Source organism: Ranitomeya imitator, chromosome 9, assembly GCF_032444005.1.
Source record: "Ranitomeya imitator isolate aRanImi1 chromosome 9, aRanImi1.pri, whole genome shotgun sequence".
NCBI classification, from domain to species: domain Eukaryota; kingdom Metazoa; phylum Chordata; class Amphibia; order Anura; family Dendrobatidae; genus Ranitomeya; species Ranitomeya imitator.
The window spans coordinates 44,581,340-44,604,734 of record NC_091290.1 but is presented as its reverse complement, the minus strand read 5'-3'; positions in this window follow the sequence as shown (position 1 = coordinate 44,604,734).

Here is a 23,395-nt window from a genome sequence, read left to right as displayed (position 1 = left end):
GAGAATTAGAAAGATATGCTCAGAAGAGGATACTTTTATGGAGCAGGCTTGTGATATGTCCAGACGTTTCCTTGATCTTGGATATAGCAGGAGACAGATTAGAAAGGGTTTTAGGAAGGCATTTAATACCCCTAGAGAGCAATTATTGTATGAAAAAGAGAAAACAAAGGCAAACCGAGATGACCAAGGGCAAGTGCGTTTTGTTACAGACTATAATAAACAATGGAATGATCTAACTCAGATAATTAAAAAGCATTGGAACATACTTTTGATGGATCCTGTTCTAAAGAAGATTCTACCAACAACACCTCTTATTGTGGCAAGACAAGCAAATAATTTGAGAGACTCTTTAGTCCATAGCCACTATGATCCTTCTCGCTCCCGCCCCTGTTTAAGAAATTTTAGCGCTCTACACCTACCTATAAAATGAAGGCAGTTCAGTCTAAAACTATCGCCCCCTTTTTGAAGAAGCATCTGGCGAAATGGTGTCGTCGGGGTGGTGGCACTTAAATCTTTAACCTCATTAGCTCCCAGGCACCTTATGTGAGTATCCACAAGTACTGTATGTTTCACTTTTGTTCTGTTCAGTGAGTGCAAAACCTCTCTGGTTTTATGTATCGTCAGGCACAAGAAAGCCCTATCACTGTTTTGCACATGCATTTTATATGGTAATTATGGGCGGTACCTGGACACACTAAAAAGGACTTTGAGTGATATATTTAATTAAACCTATGAGCTAATGTCCACTTGGATTAATTATATATAATTTTTTCTGATTGATATGTGTTAGGGTTGGCGGAACGCACCAAGTACAGGGTGGAGCGCGGTAATTTGCTTTTTTGCACTGCATGCTGTGGCGGCACTGTCGGTCGAAGAGAGGGGAGAGTGGGTGTGGCTTACAGTGGCTGATGGGAGATTTGTATTCCTCTGCCTTTCAGTTGCCATCATGCAGTGGACACGTGAGGAGAGGTCATTTTGTGTTGAAGCGTATTTTTCAAATGTCCACTCGATCATTGCAGTGCAGCGTGCTTTTCGTTTACAATTCGCTGTTCCTCCACGCGGACGTGTTCCTGGACAGCAATCAATTGTAAATTGGGTGAATGCATTCAGAACAGCAGGGAATGTGTCATGTGTACGAAGGGGACCTGAGAGAAGGATTACAACACCACAAAACATCGAGAGAGTTAGAGCAGCAGTACTGCAATCTCCGAAACGCTCTGCTCGGAAGCAATCATTTGCTCTTGGCATTTCAAGATGTTCTCTCCACCGGATTCTTCATGATGAACTGAATTTTCACCCGTATAAAATGTGCGTGGTCCAACATTTGTCAGCATGGGACTATTTGACACGGCGGACCTCTTGTGAAGACATGTTAGCAACGATACCCCGTGACGCAATTGTGTTTTTTTCTGATGAGGCACATTTTCACCTCATTTTCACTGTGTGGTGCGCCATATCACGAGTAGGCATCATTGGTCCTTACTTTTTTCAGGATAATGGTCGTGCCATAACTGTGAACTCCGAACGGTACTTGTCTATGATACAGGATTATTTTCAGCCGGCTCTTGAGGCAATGGAACTAGAGGATACATGGTTCCAACAGGATGGTGCCACTGCACACACAGCGAGGGTTACCATGAATTGTTTGAGGCAAATGTTTCCTGGACGGCTTATCTCTTTGAGGGGAGATGTGAACTGGCCAGCACGCTCACCAGATTTAGCCCCATGCAATTTTTTTCCTTTGGGGTTACCTGAAGTCTAAGGTGTATATCAACCGTCCCAACACCTTGGAAGACCTAAGGAACAATATTGAAGCTGAAATTGGCAGAATACCAGTGGACATGCTTGTTAGAGTTCATGAAAACTTCAGAAAACGTATGCAGCAGTGTGTGGATAGCGAAGGTCGACATTTGCCAGATACACTATTTAAAACCATGTAATTTAAAAATTCCATTACTGTTCAGTATAATTAAAATATAAAATAAATTCTTCTAATGATCATAATTTTTTTATTTCATTCCCAAATCAGCAAATTACCGCGCTCCACCCTGTATATATGTATAAATAGGTGCGTTCGCAACCCAGGGTCCACCATGCAGGAGAGGAACCTGCTGCTGGCAAATGGTGGTGCTATATGGCGGTATATGCGAACTCTGTTAACTCCACAGAGTCGCTAGAAATAAGATGCTGTGCCCTGTTAGCGTCACAGGGGAACACAGCTAACTGCTGAGCTGGAGGCAGTCATTGGTCACGCACCCAGAAAAGCATACAAACACTCCTCACTGGAGGAGCCGGTATTCTAGGGGCTTATTTCAGCCGGGTCCCTGAACACACACATACAGGCGCAACCACAATTAAACAAGCTCATGACATGAGGTGATACTAGCGCATGGCCGTGCGGCCATGCAAACCTTATATAGCTGCAGCACGTACAGGACCTTCCTAGAAGGACCAATGGAAGTTTGCTACAGTACCTGAGCAACTTCAGGACCTTCCTAGAGGACCAATGATAGCCGTTGCAGTACCTGAGCATGTGACCCCTGACCTCCAATGAGAGGTCTTACCCTTGGCATGCTCAGTGTGTGCAAAGCTGGACTTAGTCCCAGAAAAGCCTGCTCGCCGCTGACCAGTGCAGGCTACAACAGCAGAGCCTGGAAAGGCAGCAGTAACCCTTTGCACAGTATCAGGCTGAGTGAGACGCTGGGACCGATGTCTCTGCTGAGCAGGCTTCACTGTGGCTGATGCAGATTGGGAGACCGCAGCAGACATGGCTCAAGATTCCCCCTGTGCAGCGGCGGGAACTCGACTCCTAACAGATATGTGTCACTGTATGTTAGTCTTGCTTGAATTTTTAAATCTGTTTTAATGTTTGAAATGAATACTTAGTATTTTATTTTTGAATGGACCCTCTTTTTCCCTAATTATTTTATTGGGGGAGGTGTAGATTCTACGCTTTTTGAGGATATATTCCTATATGATAATTGTAGACTGTGTTTATAAATTGGAGGATTGGGTCAGAAACATTGGCAGAGGACACATTGGGGAAAGATGACACATTAGGAGTGGAAAACAAGTTGGAAGGGATTAACACATTGGATGGCAAAGAACAAAGGGAAGGTTTGGACAGACTTGGAAAAAAAGACACATTCAGAGGTGAGGGTGGAGGGGGTGGTTAATGTTTTTTGACAGTTTTACGTTTCTTGGACTTGGCTTTGCTGCTTGCTTGGCCCTTTCCTTCCTGTTGCTGTGTGGTGGGAGTGGAAGTCTGGTCTGCTGCACTTGGCTGCATGGTAGAAGTGGAAGGCTGGGATTCTGCGTTCGGTTGCGTGGTTGAAGGGGAAGGCTGGGCTGCTGCACTCGGCTGCATGGTGTAGCTGTGTACTGGTGCAACAGTCCTAATGTCCAGCGATGGCTGTGGTGGTGGTGGATAGTGCCACTAATAGTAACATAGTTATTAAGGTTGAAGGAAGACTTTAAGTCCATCTAGTTCAACCCATAGCCTAACCTAACATGCCCTAACATGTTGATCCAGATGCTGTCCTAGAGTTTGTTGTCCTGTAGGGAACAAACTTTGTGCCTGCTGCTGATATCAAGACAGCTGCATGGCCTCGGTGTATGCATCCTGACAGGCCTTCATCATATAGAGCTGGAGATTAGGACTAAGGTTTTTATGCCCCGTTCTATAGAGGAAAAATAATGTCACGCTGGTCTATTAAGGTTGGCTTCCAGGCAGTCAAGGCATCTGTGGACGTCCTGGAAAAGTGTGTTCACCTGAGTGAACTCACTATCCAGTCTTTCTACAACTGCCTTCATCCCAGCCTGGAAGACTGAGCTTAAATGTATAAACTTGGGCATAACTGACCTCTCCCAGGCCCTCTGCCGCTGGCAAGCAGACCCAAGTAAAATAGTGGCAGAGGGCTGGGAGAGTGGAAAACCAGATGGACCGACTTCCTGGTCCCCAGCATGTGAAGCCTGCCTGGTTGCTCCATCAATAGTGGATGATTGGGATTGGGCCTGTTCATTGGCTGGTCGATAAGGGGCAGCTCCAACAGAGGACGATCCAGGTTTTTTGGTGCTGCATCAAGTTCTGTGTGAAAAATAAATGAAAAACATTAGTAAAAAAATTAAAAGTTTAAATAATAGTAAGACAACACAAAAGATACTAACGTTCCCTGAGCAAGCGCAGGACTCAGAAAAAAAGGCTGCTGATGGTACTTATATTTTCGGACTTTTTGAGCAGCACCACTTCAATCCCGAATCTCCTCTCTCATGTCCTTATTGAAGCAATCCATCATTGAACGGCAACAAACTTTTACTCTCTTCACTGTGAAGGAGGAAGAAAAAAAATTGATTGTAAAAAGACACCAACACTTACAGAAAAACCAACACGTAAAAGACCACATTGCAATACTTACGAAAATCCTTTCTGACTTGTGGCCTTGCATGGTCCCAATCATTCAACAGTGATCTGGCCACTTCTTCCCAGAGTTGTCGGATCAAGGCTGAGTCGGAATGATTTCGTTCACGGGGGTCCCACAACGCTACTCGCTCTTGCACAGCTTGAATATGGACTTCGTTATCGATATCCAGTTGTCCTTCCTCACGTTGTGGAATCTATAGATAAAATACAAAAAAAAAATTGTAAGTAAAACTGAAAACAAATTCAATGACAACTATGATAAACGCTACTTACATCCCGTCTTTCCTCCTCAGCAACTTGAGGCCAACGACCCTGGGAAAAATCATTTCCACTAGACTGCTCCTGCTCTTCTGCATGGTCAGGTACCTGTAAAGAAAATACATGATTTATCACATGTCTAGTATTGAAAGTAAATAATAATAATAATCTTTATATAGCGCTAACATATTCCGCAGCGCTTTACAATTTTTGCACACATTATCATAACTGTCCCCCATGGGGCTCACAATCTAAATTCCCTATCAGTATGTCTTTGGAATGTGGGAGGAAACCGGAGTGCCCGGAGGAAACCCACGCAAACACAGAGAGAACATACAAACTCCTTGCAGATGTTGTCCTTGGTGGGATTAGAACCCAGGACGCCAGTGCTGCAAGGCTGCAGTGCTAACCACTGAGCCACCGTGCTGCCCTGTCTGCATAGGCAGCATAGGCAGCATCAATAGTAAAAGGTTGGTCACACAGGGTTAATAGCAGCGTTAACCGAGTGCGTTACACCGCGGCATAGCGCTGTGAGCGCTGACTGGAGGGGAGTATGGAGCGGGCACTGACTGAGAGGAGGAAGGAGCAGCCATGTTGCCGCCGGACTGTGCCCGTCACTGATTGGTCGTGGCTGTTTTGCCGTGACCAATCAGCGACTTGGATTTCCATGACAGACAGAGGCCGCGACCAATGAATATCCGTGACAGACAGAAGGACAGACAGACAGAAAGACGGAAGTGACCCTTAGACAATTATATAGTAGATTGTAATAATCTAATCTCTTTTTAAATATATTTTAATTAAAAAGTCCCTACCATTACCTCTACTCTCTCTAGCTGCTTTATTTTTTTTTACCTATTTCCATTTTGATGACTCTTTGAGAATCCCCAGTGCATGCGGATAATCAAATGAGCCGTCATCAGGGGGCAGAGGCTGCGGTCGCTGCCACAATCTCTGTCCCCACACTGAAGCATAGTGTTGTCATTGACATCCGTTTCAGGGGTTGTGCTAATCTCTGCTCCACTGAGCATGCATCAGTTGTCAGTTCTGACATATGCTCAGCCGAGCTCCCTTGTCACTGTGCAACATTCTTTTAAGTGCACAGTGATAGTGTGCTCCCTTCCTAGCTCTGATGAGAAGTGAAGAGCCAGCAAAAGAGCACTGCAAGCAGAGAACGCGGCGAGCACAGACAATCCCCACTGTCGAACATGATGTCTGTTTTGGGGACGGGGCTGGTCTCTGCTTTTCCTGCTCACCAGGTTCACTCCTTATAATGCACACTGACAGTGCGCTCTCTTGCTGACTCATTACTTCTCAATGGAGTTGGCGAGGGAGCGCACTGTCACTATGCAATGAAAAGAATATCGCACAGTGATAATGGAGCTCGTACTGAGCGTATATGACAAAATTGACAACTGATGCATGCTCAGTACATCAGGTACTAGACCAGTCCTTAAAAAAGACACCATCACTGATGGCACTTTATTTCACGGTGGGAACTGATGTATTTTCTGAGTATCCTACCATGCACTGGGGATTCACAAACAAAGAGTAATCAAAATGGACATAGGTACGAAAAAAAATAAAGCCGATAAAGAGGAAATGATAATTTTTTAAATTAAGGTATATTAGAAAAGAGATTACTGTAGATTATTGCAATAAATACATAGGCATTTAGGATTAAAATCTGTTTTCGTTTCAGGCCACCCCTTTAGAGTAACGCTCACATTCAAAACAGCACACCATACTTGGGCCTAGGAAATTCATAATCCACAAGGATAATCTGCTTTATTTGTGTATTTTTAAATTTTCAGATTGGATAAGCATCACAAGGATATGGATCAACAACTGCTGGAAATCCCAAATTTGCCCAACTGATTTAGATGCTTTTTGTCCTTCTCATGCCTGGCACTCGCACACCAGACTTGGTTTTATATTTTCTCTTTATCAGAGAGACAGATTACATATGGAAATTAATATGTGTCAACATATGAAGAAAAGTAAATTAATATGTGTGAAGCATACAGTATATACTGTATGGAAGTATTAATTTTCAGTTTTTAAAGGGTTTTCTGGGAGCTGATCAACATGGCTTGGGTAACTGAACTCTAGTTGTGCTTTAGTTTCTTACATGTAGTCTGTAAGCATCTAGATTGCTGCCTCTATTTTTTCTTACTTTTTGCTAAATAAAATAGAAAAAAGCAAGAAATTTAGTATAAAACAAAGTCGTGATTAAAAAAATGCAGATTTCATGTTATTGTTAAAAATAAAGGAGGGCACTAACAACATAAACCCAATGTACCAAATGTGTATAACAGTGCTGGGCTTTTCGTCTATTCATGATAGTGAGAGTGGATGCTACTCATATTGTATCTTTGGTGTGGCTCTCTATAAAATCCATCAGTCCATCAGTATTTGTTGTGCAAATATTGTTATTTGTTTTAAATTTTACAGGGAAACATATAACATAAAAAACAATAACCTATAGTCTAAGAAATGGGGAAAGTATAAAGGGGTAAGGAGATTGGAAAGAGGATGAAAAAAAGACAGTATTTTAATAGGGTGGCAAAACAGGAATGGGAAAGAGAAAATTAAGAAAGTAATAAGAATAAGCTGAGGGAAATGTAGTATAGTCCCTTATATGCAACTCAAAGCAGAGAGTGTGATGACTCAGCGTCAATCTGGTCACTGGTGCGGGGATGAACTATACTTAATTATGCCAGATGTATTATTCCTTTGTTGAGTAAGTCAAGGGACATGAGCCACTGTTTCATGCAGTTCAATTTTCATGTTTCATATTTGCATGTTTTAGCGCTGCAGTGTGCTGCCTTATATACTTGACTGTTTCATGTGAGACTTTCCTGTGCCACTTTTTGCATGTTAATTTGTGGAATGCCTGTTGATTACGGATTACATCATACTAGTGTACTAGTCTGCATCATTTGGAGGAAAATTATCCAGTCTAATTGAACTAGCAAACAATGAGGGAACAATCCTGGCGAGCACAATGCCATGAAGTGGTGTCATGACACAGCTGTCGGGTGACCCTGGACCAGGGGCTCCTTCCCTGTCCCTAACACTAGCGGGTGCCCTAACTCGTCCTGCTCTCCGGGATACTTCAGATGGTGAAGCTGCTGGGGCCTCCGCCCTTTCCTTATCTCCTAAGTTAGCCCTTTGTCTCTTCTCTTCCCCCACCCAGGGAAGAAGGGGCGCTACCGTGCACCATAGTACACCAACCCGACAAACAAAGCAACACAAACAAGGGTTAACAGAAAACTCCAAGCATACAAATATTCACTCACATATAACAGAGGAATACACCGGGGTGTAAAGGTAGGGGAATAAATCAAAATAGACAAGGATAAGGAATTACCATGCATGCAAACCAAGCAACACTCACAGATAACTCCTCCAACTCTCCTTCTCATAAGTACTCCTCTCCCACCGTTAGCCATGCAGCAAATGCTAGCTCTGACAAGGATTAGTAACAGAGCCCCAATTATAAAGAGAAAAGGAGTGGCCAATTGAGCACAGCTGTGAACACAGGGATTTCCAACATGGCCGATTAACCCCTGTTCTGCCAGAAGTAATAAACACATTTAAAATGAAGGACAAGTGCTTTTTCTCAGCCCTGGAGTAGGAGCAATCAGACACTGCGGTCTTCTGCCTCCGCACTGTCATGGTAACCCCATGACAAGTGGGAGCTGAGGAATATAAAAGGGGCCTGCTCCTGTCACCGGTGTGATTCTACAGTTCTTCAGCCTAGGAACCATGCTTCCAGCTGCTGGATTGCAGAAATGCTCCATTAACCAACACTGAGCCAACAAATTTGTTTGGAGAACCCAGGTTGGGACAATCCGGTCACCTGGCCACATACCTGTGCTCGGTCAGCTTCCTAAGCTTGCCGCTACTTCTTCTCAGTGGGTGCCCACCCAAATTAGGCTAGGGTTACATTGCGTTAGTGCAATCCGTTTAGCGCTAGCGCTAACGCAATGTTTTCTATGGGGCTGCGGTCGGGGTGGCGGTAACGTCCCCGCTCTCGCAGATCCCCGATCTGCGAGAGCGGGGAACGGACCGCGGGCGCGCCTCGGACGCTGCAAGCAGCGTCCGCGGCGCGCCAGGAATCACCGGCGCGTCGCTAGCGCGTGCCGAACATGGCACGCGCTAGTGAAGCGCGTTCCCATTGCCTTCAATGGGCGCGTTAACGGACGCGTTGCACGGCGTTAATTTCGCCGTGCAACGCTGTCCGTTAAACGCGGTCCCATAACGCAATGGGAACCCAGCCTTAGGGTGGGCTGGCTGTGGTAGTTGGCCCTGGATGTCCCAAAGTCACAGGGGTTCTAATCGCTGGTGAGCCATCGGAAGGGTGAGACTTCTGTCACTTGCACCATCTTGTATTCTTGCTGGGAATGTGCTATGTACTGTTGACTGTTGGTGATAAAATAAGGTCTTACCAGAGTATGGTACCCTCACTATGTCTTGTCTGAGTAGTGTTTTGCCCACAAGGAAGGAATGCAGGCACTCAGTGGGATGAGCCCCGGCTTGTGCGGTCTATCTAAAGACAGGCCAGCGGAGGAGAGCACTCACTGACCCTCATATCTCCATAAAGACTATTAGCATTTTAATCTTAAAGGGAACCTGTCACCTGAATTTGGCGGGACAGGTTTGCAGTCATATGGGTGGGGTTTTCGGGTGTTTGATTCACCCTTTCCTTACCCGCTGGCTGCATGCTGGCCGCAATATTGGGTTGAAGTTCATGCTGTGTCCTCCGAAGTACACGCCTGCGCAAGGCAAGATTGTCCCGCCAAATTCAGATGACAAGTTCCCTTTAAAATAGCAGTGGATTAGTTTTTCAACAGGGCCTGGTTGTTAAATTATAATTTAAGGAATGGGAATGACATAGAACTACATAGTGTCATAATGGGTGTAACAAACAAATGATTAGAACTAAGTGTGAACTGTGCATGGAAACTAGATAGCAACATTTAATGATGTGCAAGTGTGTGACCATGACTGAAATGACACATGCAATATGTGTCGTGCAGAGACAGAAGAACAAGTCTGAACACTCTTGTAGGAACAGTGTGGAGATATTTTGTAATCTTAGAAAAATATTACTGTTTTTCAGTTAGTACTCAGTATAAGACATATAGGCATTACATTTATTACTCCATATGAGACACAAAAGCTTTACAGTTACTACTCCATATGACATGGAAGCATTACAGCTATTACTAAGATCAATACGAGGTCTCAAAGACAAGTACACACATAAAAATAATAAAAGTGGCAATAATGGGTGGTGAATTGATATCAAGTAATAGAAAATTAATATAATCACCACCACCTGTGCACCCAGGATATAGAATTAGGACATATCGGCTGAAATGAATAACAACAAAAGGAAAAAACGAATTGAAAAAGCCCAAAAGTGAGTAAAATAATATAATTTTATTGATTACAAAGTAATTCAGGTGCAAGTGGAATCAAAATACCAGAAAAAGCAGGGATGCTACACACGGAAGACACAGCTACAATAGTAAGGCCACAAAAAATATATCATGGCAATCAAGCAATATGTATATATACTGCCAATTGAAAAGTGCATATGTACATGTACATTAAGAGGCAATGCAGAAAAATATATTTGCAATTCATATGCAGTGTGACAGACAATAGCAGGATTACCCAGTAAATTATATTATATTAGTATCTATAGAATAGAAAAAGTGCATGTGCAAATGATATTAGTACATGTGCTAGGGCAGACAGAATATACTGGCTCAAGTGAGGAAGAAGACAATCATAGTCAAAGAATTTGTACTGCCGCTGCACATATTAACATAGTACCTACTGAAAGATGGAAACTGTCATACAAGCTGTGCCGTGGATTTGTCCACCCCGACGCGCGTTTCGGTGTTTGCCTTCGTCAGGGGATGGTGTCATCCAAAAAAGGCTGTGTATATGAAGGGAAAAGTGTCCAATGAGAGCATATATGGGCGTGTTGTGACGCCCGCCTGCATTGGAGGTAATCAGGCGACGCCGCCCAACCGCCCCAGGTGACCCCCAACATCGCGGTCAGGTGACACGACAACAGGGAAACGTAAAAGTGGAAGGTGGAGCCACCTGGAACACAAAGGAGTGTGTTGTGAATTCTGTGATCAAGCTCCCTCCTGTGGTCACAATTGGTACTGCGGCTTCTGAGTTTCCTTCCTCAGGTGATGAGGTTAAGTCGTTAGGTGCTGCTCTATTTAACTCCACCTAGTGCTTTGATCCTGGCCTCCAGTCAATGTTCTAGTATTGGTCTTGCTTCCTCCTGGATCGTTCCTGTGGCCTGTCTGCTCAGCATAAGCTAAGTTCTGCTTGTGTTACTTTTGTTGCTATATTTTCTGTCCAGCTTGCTTTCATTTGTTTTTCTTGCTTGCTGGAAGCTCTGAGACGCAGAGGGAGCACCTCCGTACTGTTAGTCGGTGCGGAGGGTCTTTTTGCCCCTCTGCGTGGTTGTTTGTAGGTTTTTGTGTTGACCGCAAAGCTATCTTTCCTATCCTCGGTCTATTCAGTAAGTCGGGCCTCGCTTTGCTAAATCTATTTCATCTCTGTGTTTGTACTTTCATCTTATCTCACAGTCATTATATGTGGCGGGCTGCCTTTTCCTTTGGGGAATTTCTCTGAGGCAAGGTAGGCTTATTTTTCTATCTTCAGGCCTAGCTAGTTTCTCATTCTGTGCCGAGTTGCATAGGGAGCGTTAGGCGCAATCCACGGCTACCTCTAGTGTGGTGTGATAGGATTAGGGATTGCGGTCAGCAGAGTTCCCACGTCTCAGAGCTCGTCCTATGTTTTTTGCTTATTGTCAGGTCACTTTGTGTGCTCTGAACTTCAAGGTCCATTGTGGTTCTGAATTACCTATTCATAACAGGAGTGTGCATTCCACCCAGTCTGCTGCCATGGGAGGAAGTGCTAAGGTGATCACATGATAAGGTCTTAGTAGGTAACCGGAAGGTCCTACAATGGTGCAGATTAGATTATAGAGATACGAGAGAATAAAAAAGAAAAGAAAAATGTGACAATATGCGAAAAGAGAAATAATGAAATGGAAAAATTAATAAATAAGGGTATGATATGAGGAAAAATAAATAGATAAGTGAATAGAGAAAAAAAGATAATAGCGAATGTGTGAAAAAGAACAGTGTACCTAAAAGGTGAAGTGTTCATAAAAAATTCTGTAAGGGGTACAATAAAGTGCAAAGTGCAAAGATATTAGTAATTATATAGGCTGTGACAATATGCATGGCATTGCACATAAATAACAGGACATACACTAAATAATCCAATTAATGAATAAATATAGTGACAAATGAATAAGCGAGAGTTATAAAAATATATGTACAGTATGTGGCTCAGACTGATGTAAACGTAAGAATAATATTACACTTCATAATTATGTGAACATTGTAAGAAACCCAAGTATTAGTGATGAATAAAAAAATAAATATACATGATTATATAGATCAAAACATGATTTTGTGGTAGAGCATTCCAGAGTATTGGCCCAGCTCAGGATAAGCCTTGGAGCAGGGAGTGGGAGGTACGGATTAGTGCAGAGGTTAGACGAAAGTCACTTGCAGAGCATAACGAGCGGGTGGGCCGATAAACAGAAATGAGGGAGGCGATGTAGGCGGGTGCCGCACTGTGGAGAGCTTTGTGGGTGAGAACGAGCAGTTTAAATTGGATCCTATAATATATGGGCAGCCAGTGCAATGACTGGCACAGAGCCGAGGCGCCCGAGTACTGATTAGCCAGATGGACAACCCTGGCTGCTGCATTAAGGATGTACTGGAGAGGGTTAAGTCGAGTGAGGGGGAGGCCAATTAATAGAGAATTACAGTAATCCAGTGTGGTATTAATAATAACATATACTGTAGAACAGTCCCAGCAAAGACCCAAGATGGTGCAGATTACAGAGTCCCTTCCGCTGACAATCCTGCAATCTGGGCTAGACATAAATCCCCTCCCCTTGCATCTAGCATCTAAAAACTCCAACATTTTGGATGGGTCATGACTCCTTAATGGATGGTCCTAGGGAGGTGATTTTGGAGTCATTTGATCTGGCTGGGCCTCTGCTATGCTTTGAGACCAAGCACAGCTTTACAACCTGGGTCATACTAGCCATTCTACGTATCTCCCCACCCTGGGTTACTAGAACGGATCAAGACCCTGAAGCGTTCAGCCCATTCCAGAGATGTAACCGGTGTGTGCCTAGGACGTACAATAAGTTCATATTCTTCTTATGCAAACCAAGCTGTCTGAACAAAGCAGTTACACTGCATGCACTCCACAGAAGGTCTTCCAGTAGGAGCTTGGATACTAACTAGTGTGGCTAGACCACCTGCTTAGCCAGGGTTCTGTTACAGCTAAACATGCTTTCAGGAGGATTGTAAGCAGCCATTAAATCCCCCCATCATTCATAGGAGTTATCAGTGTATTAACTGACTTATCTTTTACAGTGCTTAATAGTCATCAAATGATCTGAAGGGGTAGTATTTGACAGGTTTCTATTAACAGGGTTGTCTTGTATTGTTGTATAGACCATCAACATGACATCGGTGGCAGTCCAACACCCAGCAGTCCCACTAATCAGCTGAAATCTGCATTGGTGGATATAAGTAAAGTATTGACTGGAATGCAGCATCCATTCCGGGTATCAAACCTCCAATGAAATCATATCCTATAGATAAGTAATCAATTGTTTATTCCTGGACAACCACTTTAAGAAACCAAATAGAGACGGCTCATTAATCTGTTTGAGATTAGATTTAAAACTAGTAAATACCTAACCAGTGACCCAGAAATGAAAGACTATAAAAAAGACATGAATTTGGGGAATATCAAATATTGGGACTCAATTGTTACAGACAACTTATCCACCCTTGTTAAAGATCGTTTAACTAGCATTTGAAGGCAGCATGGTGGAGGAAAACCACAACAGCCCTGTGTCGCTGCAGTCTTTTCAGTGGAAGAATAAAAAGAAAAAAGTTTCTCAAACTTCTTCATTCAATCTGTCTGTGAAAATTGGACCAAACTCGGATGTCATCGGACTGCGGTCCACTGTTTTCCACCGACCCATAGACATGAATGACCGATTGTCACCCGAATAACGGATGCAACTCATCATGCATGCTGCAATATTTTTCTTGGACTGACTCAGTCCAAGGAAAAAATTCGGACATGTGCAATTCCCCTTGGAATAACATGGGGACGGGTGCTAACCATGAAAACTGATTTTTACAGTTGTGTGTACGAGCCAAATCAGTGGAAAGACGGCAGCGGTACAGGGCTGTTGCGGTTTCAATATGCAGCGTGACCGCTGCATGTGAGCACAACCTTATTATTAGAAGAAACCAGAGCTTTTATTTAAATCATTTTCTTTTTACCTGGTGTTTTACAATAATGAAGATACACAACATGGTTGGGTTTGTATTTTATAGGCACAATAAGTTTACAGTATTAAGAGGTTAAGTCAAATATCAGCTGATACAGATCACTGTCACATCGCAGAAGTAGGCCAGAAGTTTAGCTTTGACCTAATCCCTACTTTAGGTTTTACCTAGTTTTTATGCTCCCTGTTGTGAATTCTGTGGCAGAGCTCCCTCCTGTGGTCACAAGTGGTACTTCGGCTGATTCTCTCTGGGAGCTTCCGTTTGTGGAGGAAAGTGGTACTGCGGCTTCTGAGTTTCCTCCCTCAGGTGATCTGGTGAGGTCGTTAGGTGCTTCTCTACTTAACTCCACCTAATGCTTTGACCCATGCTTCCTGTCAATGTTCCAGTGTTGGACTTGTTTTTCCCTGGATCATTCCTGTGGCCTGCTGCTCTGCATAGCTAAGTTCTTCTTTGCTATTTGTTTGCTATTTTATCTGTCCAGCTTGTCTAATTGTTTTGCTGGAAGCTCTGGGACGCAAAGGGTGTACCTCCGTGCCGTTAGTTCGGTACGGAGGGTCTTTTTGCCCCCTTTGCGTGGTTTTCTTTAGGGTTTTGTGTAGACCGCAAAGTTATCTTTCCTATCCTCGCTCTGTTAAGAAAGTCGGGCCTCACTTTGCTGAATCTATTTCATCCCTACGTTTGTCTTTTCATCTTAACTCACAGTCATTATATGTGGGGGGCTGCCTTTTCCTTTGGGGTATTTCTCTGAGGCAAGGTAGGCTTATTTTCTATCTTCAGGCTAGTTAGTTTCTCAGGCTGTGCCGAGTTGCATAGGCAGAGTTAGGCGCAATCCACGGCTGCCTCTAGTGTTGTTTGGAGAGGATTAGGGATTGCGGTCTGCAGAGTTCCCACGTCTCAGAGCTCGTTCTATTATTTTGGGTTATTGTCAGATCAATGTATGTGCTCTGACCGCTATGTCCATTGTGATCCTGAATTGCCTATCACAACAGTACAGGAAACCAAAAGTGCTAATGATTCTCAATAGAGGGAAAAAAGAAGTTCTGAGACCATTTTTTTTTCTTTGCACTGTGTTTTGCCTTTTTTTTCCCCTAGACATTTGGGTGGTTCAGGACACAGGTGTAGCAATGGACATTAAAGGTCTGTCTTCATGTGTGGATCAGCTCACGGCAAGAGTTCAAAATATTCAAGATTTTGTGGTTCAGAATTCTTTGTTAGAACCGAGAATTCCTATTCCAGATTTGTTTTTTGGAGATAGAACTAAATTTCTGAGTTTCAAAAATAATTGTAAACTATTTCTGGCTTTGAAACCTCGCTCCTCTGGTGACCCAGTTCAACAGGTTAGGATCGTCATTTCTTTTTTGCGTGGCGACCCTCAGGACTGGGCATTTTCTCTTGCGTCAGGAGATCCTGCATTAAGTAATATCGATGCGTTTTTCCTGGCGCTTGGATTGCTGTACGATGAGCCTAATTCAGTGGATCAGGCAGAAAAAAATTTGCTGGCTCTTTGTCAGGCTCAGGATGAGATAGAGGTATATTGCCAGAAATTTAGAAAGTGGTCCGTGCTCACTCAATGGAATGAATCTGCGCTGGCAGCTATATTCAGAAAGGGTCTCTCTGAAGCCCTTAAGGATGTCATGGTGGGATTTCCTATGCCTGCTGGTTTGAATGAGTCTATGTCTTTGGCCATTCAGATCGGTCGACGCTTGCGTGAGCATAAATCTGTGCACCATTTGGCGGTATTACCTGAGACTAAACCTAAGCCTATGCAGTGCGATAGGACTATGACCAGAGTTGAACGGCAAGAACACAGACGTCTGAATGGGCTGTGTTTCTACTGTGGTGATTCCACTCATGCTATCTCTGATTGTCCTAAGCGCACTAAGCGGTTCGCTAGGTCTGCCACCATTGGTACTGTACAGTCAAAATTTCTTCTGTCCGTTACCTTGATCTGCTCTTTGTCATCGTATTCTGTCATGGCGTTTGTGGATTCAGGCGCTGCCCTGAATTTGATGGACTTGGAATATGCTAAGCGTTGTGGGTTTTTCTTGGAGCCCTTGCAGTGTCCTATTCCATTGAGAGGAATTGATGCTACGCCTTTGGCCAAGAATAAGCCTCAATACTGGACCCAGCTGACCATGTGCATGGCTCCTGCACATCAGGAGGTTATTCGCTTTCTGGTGTTGCATAATCTGCATGATGTGGTCGTGTTGGGGTTGCCATGGCTACAAGCTCATAATCCAGTATTGGATTGGAAATCCATGTCGGTGTCCAGCTGGGGTTGTCAGGGGGTACATGGTGATGTTCCATTTCTGTCAATTTCGTCATCCACCCCTTCTGAGGTTCCAGAGTTCTTGTCTGATTACCGGGATGTATTTGATGAGCCCAAGTCCGATGCCCTACCTCCGCATAGGGATTGTGATTGTGCTATCAATTTGATTCCTGGTAGTAAATTCCCAAAAGGTCGACTGTTTAATTTATCCGTGCCTGAGCACACCACTATGCGCAGTTATGTGAAGGAATCCCTGGAGAAGGGGCATATTCGCCCGTCATCGTCGCCATTAGGAGCAGGGTTCTTTTTTGTAGCCAAGAAGGATGGTTCGCTGAGACCTTGTATAGATTACCGCCTTCTTAATAAGATCACTGTTAAATTTCAGTACCCCTTGCCATTGTTATCTGATTTGTTTGCTCGGATTAAGGGGGCTAGTTGGTTCACCAAGATAGATCTTCGTGGTGCGTATAATCTGGTGCGAATCAGGCGAGGCGATGAATGGAAAACTGCATTTAATACGCCCGAGGGTCATTTTGAGTATCTAGTGATGCCATTCGGACTTGCCAATGCTCCATCAGTGTTTCAGTCCTTTATGCACGACATCTTCCGAGAGTACCTGGATAAATTCCTGATTGTGTACTTGGATGACATTTTGATCTTCTCGGATGATTGGGAGTCTCATGTGAAGCAGGTCAGAACGGTTTTTCAGGTCCTGCGTGCTAATTCTTTGTTTGTGAAGTGATCAAAGTGTCTCTTTGGTGTGCAGAAGGTTTCATTTTTGGGGTTCATCTTTTCCCCTTCTACTATCGAGATGGATCCTGTTAAGGTCCAAGCCATCCATGATTGGACTCAGCCGACATCTCTGAAAAGTTTGCAAAAGTTCCTGGGCTTTGCTAATTTTTATCGTCGCTTCATCTGCAATTTTTCTAGTATTGCCAAACCATTGACCGATTTGACCAAGAAGGGTGCTGATTTGGTCAATTGGTCTTCTGCTGCTGTGGAAGCTTTTCAAGAGTTGAAGCGTCGTTTTTCTTCTGCCCCTGTGTTGTGTCAACCAGATGTTTCTCTTCCGTTCCAGGTCGAGGTTGATGCTTCTGAGATTGGAGCAGGGGCTGTTTTGTCGCAGAGAGGTTCTAATTGCTCAGTGATGAAACCATGCACTTTTTTTTCCAGGAAGTTTTCGCCTGCTGAGAGAAATTATGATGTGGGCAACCGAGAGTTGCTGGCCATGAAGTGGGCATTCGAGGAGTGGCGTCATTGGCTTGAAGGAGCTAAGCGTCGCGTGGTGGTATTGACTGATCATAAGAACTTGACTTATCTCGAGTCTGCTAAGCGTTTGAATCCTAGACAGGCTCGTTGGTCGCTGTTTTTTGCCCGTTTTGACTTTGTGATTTCGTACCTTCCGGGCTCTAAAAATGTGAAGGCAGATGCTCTGTCTAGAAGTTTTGTGCCCGACTCTCCGGGTTTATCTGAGCCGGCGGGTATCCTCAAGGAAGGAGTAATTGTGTCTGCCATCTCCCCTGATTTGCGGCGGGTGCTGCAAAAATTTCAGGCTAATAAACCTGATCGTTGTCCAGCGGAGAAACTGTTTGTCCCTGATAGGTGGACGAATAAAGTTATCTCTGAGGTTCATTGTTCGGTGTTGGCTGGTCATCCTGGAATCTTTGGTACCAGAGAGTTAGTGGCTAGATCCTTTTGGTGGCCATCTCTGTCGCGGGATGTGCGTACTTTTGTGCAGTCCTGTGGGATTTGTGCTCGGGCTAAGCCCTGCTGTTCTCGTGCCAGTAGGTTGCTTTTGCCCTTGCCGGTCCCGAAGAGGCCTTGGACACATATCTCTATGGATTTTATTTCAGATCTTCCCGTTTCTCAAAAGATGTCAGTCATTTGGGTGGTCTGTGATCGCTTTTCTAAGATGGTCCATCTGGTACCCTTGTCTAAATTGCCTTCCTCCTCTGATTTGGTGCCATTGTTCTTCCAGCATGTGGTTCGTTTGCATGGCATTCCAGAGAATATAGTTTCTGACAGAGGTTCCCAATTTGTTTCGAGGTTTTGGCGAGCCTTTTGTGGTAGGATGGGCATTGACTTGTCTTTTTCCTCGGCTTTCCATCCTCAGACTAATGGCCAGACCGAACGAACCAATCAGACCTTGGAAACCTATCTAAGATGCTTTGTTTCTGCCGATCAGGATGACTGGGTGTCCTTTTTGCCTTTGGCTGAGTTCGCCCTTAATTATCGGGCCAGCTCGGCTACCTTGGTTTCGCCATTTTTCTGCAATTCTGGGTTCCATCCTCGTTTCTCTTCAGGACAGGTTGAGTCTTCGGACTGTCCTGGTGTGGATACTGTGGTGGACAGGTTGCAGCAGATTTGGACTCATGTAGTGGACAATTTGACCTTGTCCCAGGAGAAGGCTCAACGTTTCGCTAATCGCAGACGCCGTGTGGGTCCCCGACTTCGTGTTGGGGATCTGGTTTGGTTATCTTCTCGTCATATTCCTATGAAGGTTTCCTCTCCTAAGTTTAAACCTCATTTCATTGGTCCGTATAGGATTTCTGAGGTTCTTAATCCTGTGTCTTTTCGTCTGACCCTCCCAGATTCTTTTTCCATACATAACGTGTTCCATAGGTCATTGTTGCGGAGATACGTGGCACCTATGGTTCCATCTGTTGACCCTCCTGCCCCGGTTTTGGTGGAGGGGGAATTGGAGTATATTGTGGAGAAGATTTTGGATTCTCGTGTTTCAAGACGGAAACTCCAGTATCTGGTTAAATGGAAGGGTTATTCTCAGGAAGATAATTCCTGGGTTTTTGCCTCTGATGTCCATGCTCCCGATCTTGTTCGTGCCTTTCATGTGGCTCATCCTGGTCGGCCTGGGGGCTCTGGTGAGGGTTCGGTGACCCCTCCTCAAGGGGGGGGGACTGTTGTGAATTCTGTGGCAGAGCTCCCTCCTGTGGTCACAAGTGGTACTTCGGCTGATTCTCTCTGGGAGCTTCCGTTTGTGGAGGAAAGTGGTACTGCGGCTTCTGAGTTTCCTCCCTCAGGTGATCTGGTGAGGTCGTTAGGTGCTTCTCTACTTAACTCCACCTAATGCTTTGATCCATGCTTCCTGTCAATGTTCCAGTGTTGGACTTGTTTTTCCCTGGATCATTCCTGTGGCCTGCTGCTCTGCATAGCTAAGTTCTTCTTTGCTATTTGTTTGCTATTTTATCTGTCCAGCTTGTCTACTTGTTTTGCTGGAAGCTCTGGGACGCAAAGGGTGTACCTCCGTGCCGTTAGTTCGGTACGGAGGGTCTTTTTGCCCCCTTTGCGTGGTTTTCTTTAGGGTTTTGTGTAGACCGCAAAGTTATCTTTCCTATCCTCGCTCTGTTAAGAAAGTCGGGCCTCACTTTGCTGAATCTATTTCATCCCTACGTTTGTCTTTTCATCTTAACTCACAGTCATTATATGTGGGGGGCTGCCTTTTCCTTTGGGGTATTTCTCTGAGGCAAGGTAGGCTTATTTTCTATCTTCAGGCTAGTTAGTTTCTCAGGCTGTGCCGAGTTGCATAGGCAGAGTTAGGCGCAATCCACGGCTGCCTCTAGTGTTGTTTGGAGAGGATTAGGGATTGCGGTCTGCAGAGTTCCCACGTCTCAGAGCTCGTTCTATTATTTTGGGTTATTGTCAGATCACTGTATGTGCTCTGACCGCTATGTCCATTGTGATCCTGAATTGCCTATCACAACAGCTCCCACTAATTCCTAGACAAATCATATTAAAGATTTATGGAGATTTATGCTAACAGAATGTGTGACATAACTAAGGGTTAGGATAAAAACGATGACTAGTAGGTTACCACCCCATAGATGTGGCACGGCGCAGGATGGGTCAGGTTCAGAGACAATTGTATGCTTGTGGTGTTCTGAGCAGCCAGGCATCTTGTGAGAATGTCTCTGCGTCCTGCTGAGATATGACTTGTTGAGAACAGAAGGATTAGCTGGATTTAGTGTGAAATGTTATGTTTTTCTTACCCTGCTGTGTTAAGCTGCATAGTATCTATCACTACTGGAAGAGCACAGACTGACTGGCAAGAGGGAAAAAATGATGGGTAAAGTTCTATTAATGATGTACTTGTGCACTCGTCTACAGGGCCGGTTTACTGCAGGCCGCAACTGAGTTCTGGTTGCCCCGAAACCCCTCTTCAAAACAGAGTCTGTCAGGTGTAGGGTGTTGTGCTTTGGAGTTACCGTAGTGCTTTATTCACTGTTCCTTCAAGCGTTCCTTCTAGCTCCCCATCCATGGGATTGTGTCTGGCTGTAGCTTCAGACAAGACAGGAGACCTTGGGTTCGGGTTAACAGGTTCAGCTTTACTGTGCAATTCGTTTACACACAGATGGAGCATACAGAATAAGCCAGAGCCTTCCTCTAGTGCAGCGCCCCAGAGTCCTGGTCGTTGCAGTAATGTCGCTCTGCCACTAAGGGGAGCGATGTTATGTCTGATTGTACTAAAGGAGTTCACCTGACCAGGTATCACAGTCACACACTACACTTCACACTCTGGCTACCAGGTGGAGCAAAAGGCACTATGTACTAGGCCACTCCTCACACTGGTAAAACTGGGGGTTGGATAGGAAGTTAGGCAGAACGCAGCCTGGGAGAGCTCCAGGGAGGACCTGTCAGAACTGGGAATCTGGCAGGTACCTAGCAGAAAGGACAGATTGTTACGGGACCGCGCCTGCACTACCTTGCGGCGGTATCTCAAGGAAGGACACGAAGAGAAGGATATTGTGCAGAAGTGAGAAGTGGGATCATAGTACGAAGGAGATAGAACCAGAAGGAGTCGTGCCCCGAGATTGGCAACATCCTTATGAGGCGCATAGCCGGTGGCCGGAGCACCGAGGAAGTAACAGACTCCACGCATTACTTCAAACAGCGGCAGGACAGCTGATTACAGGTTGGCTGTCTGACTTAAAATCACCTAGAAGGATATAGGAGGCAATCGTGGGAGAGGGGCATCACTAGGGTCCCAGAATAACTCCAGGCCTACCTGTCACAAAGGTGCGTCCTAGCCATATTATCTTGGGGACGGAGAGAGAGAAGGAACAGATACGACAGTTGTGAGGACGATCCCGTGGTGTTCAGCAGGGAAGGACTGCAACACACAGGCGCTAGAAGATAGACACTGATCCCCACCTGTAGGGAACTCTGGATGTGCCTTCGGACCGGCCGGTCTCAGCTAGCCCCGTTAGCAGTGCTCTGGACTGCGGACCCCGAAGCCTTCAGTAAAGGTAAAGAGACCCTGTGTCCTCGTTATTCCTCGCACCTAGCACCACGCACCATCACCTTTCATTGGACGCCCCTTAGCAGGGTCACGGACCGGGTCTAGCCACCGTGACAACCCCGGATCGAGTACCCCGTGGCCCTGTGTCTGGGGGCGCTTCATTAGTCTTCAATTCCTTACTGCCGGCACAGAAGCGGGGCGAGTTGAATTGGTCGGGAATAGTTTACCTAAGACATTGTCAGTGCATTGAGATGGATGGACATTGTTTACTTTTACATACATCACTAATTTAATTAAATTGTACTAATACTAATATCCATGCTCAGGTGAGGACACCAAGACACTTTGACTCAGGAAAATCACAAAAATAAATGGGTTACACATCCTGCTGTACCTTCTTTTTTTCACTAAAACTGTAAAAACTAATGGAGATTTTTTTTTGCTGCATTTTAGCTACTATTTTTGCAGGTATTCATTGCTTTCTATGGGTGAAAAAACACTGAAAGAAGTAACATGCTGCACTTTTCAAAAAAGCAGCAGTTTTCCAATTCAGTCAGTAAAAATAAACCAAAGCGTGTGCATGAGAAAAGCAGTGTTTAATTTGCATAAAAAGCAGCAAAAACACAAAATGTGAACATAGCCTTGAAGTATTTTTACAGTTAAGGGGTTTTCCAGAGCTAATTTTTTTTATAAATGGGCCTAAAAACTAAATATCTGCCTTTTCTACCCAGCGCCATCTCAGAGCGGTCACCGACCGCTCATGTTGATGATTCAACTGCTCCACATCAACAGAGCAGCTTTTTTTATTCCTGCTCTGCTGACGCTGATTGATATCTAGCTCCCTGCAGTTAGTTAATGGGGAGCTGGCTGTCAATCAGCATGATGTCAGCAGTCATGCCCTGTCAACAGAATGGAAGACAGCTGCTGCTCTGTCAACGTGATATCAGCAGAAGTCTCAGAATCACCGGCAGGAGCGGTCTGTGACTGTTCTGTGCTGGCGGAGATCAGCGCAAAGCACAACAGGCAAGTAGTTAGCAACCATCTGTGTATTAGCTTTTAAAGGGAACCTGTCACCCCGTTTTTTCAGTACAAGATAAAAATACTGTTAAATAGGGCCTGAGCTGTGCGGTACTATAGTGTAATTTGTGTACCCTGATTCCCCACCTATGCTGCCGAAATAACTTACCAAAGTCGCCGTTTTCGCCTGTCAATCAGGCTGGTCAGGTCAGATGGGCGTGGCGACATCGCTGTTTCTTCCCCCAGATCTTGCATATCTTTCCGTTGGTGGCGTAGTGGTTTGCGCATGCCCATCTTCTGAATCCACTGGGCAGGAGAAGAAAAAACGCACAATCTGCGCTATTTCCCTGGTGATCTGTGGGGGCGGCCATCTTCCTGAGGCTGCGCGTGCGCATATGGAGTCCTCTGCTGCCCGGGGCTTCAGGAAAATGGCCGCGGGATGCCGCGCGTGCGCAGATGGAGATCGCGGCGGACATTTTCCTAAAGCTGAGATGCGATGCGAGATGCCAGTGATGTCAGCGCAACCAGGGAAATCAATCAAAGTGAGTGGGCGGCAACGCCTGTGACGGAATAGAAAATGAAGCACACCTCTATGACTAAGGCTACTTTCACACTAGCGTCGTATGACGCACGTCACAATGCGTCACAATGCGTCGTTTTGGAGAAATAAGTTGTCTGCAGGATGCGTTTTTTCCCCATAGACTAACATTAGCGACGCATTGTGACGCATTGCCACACGT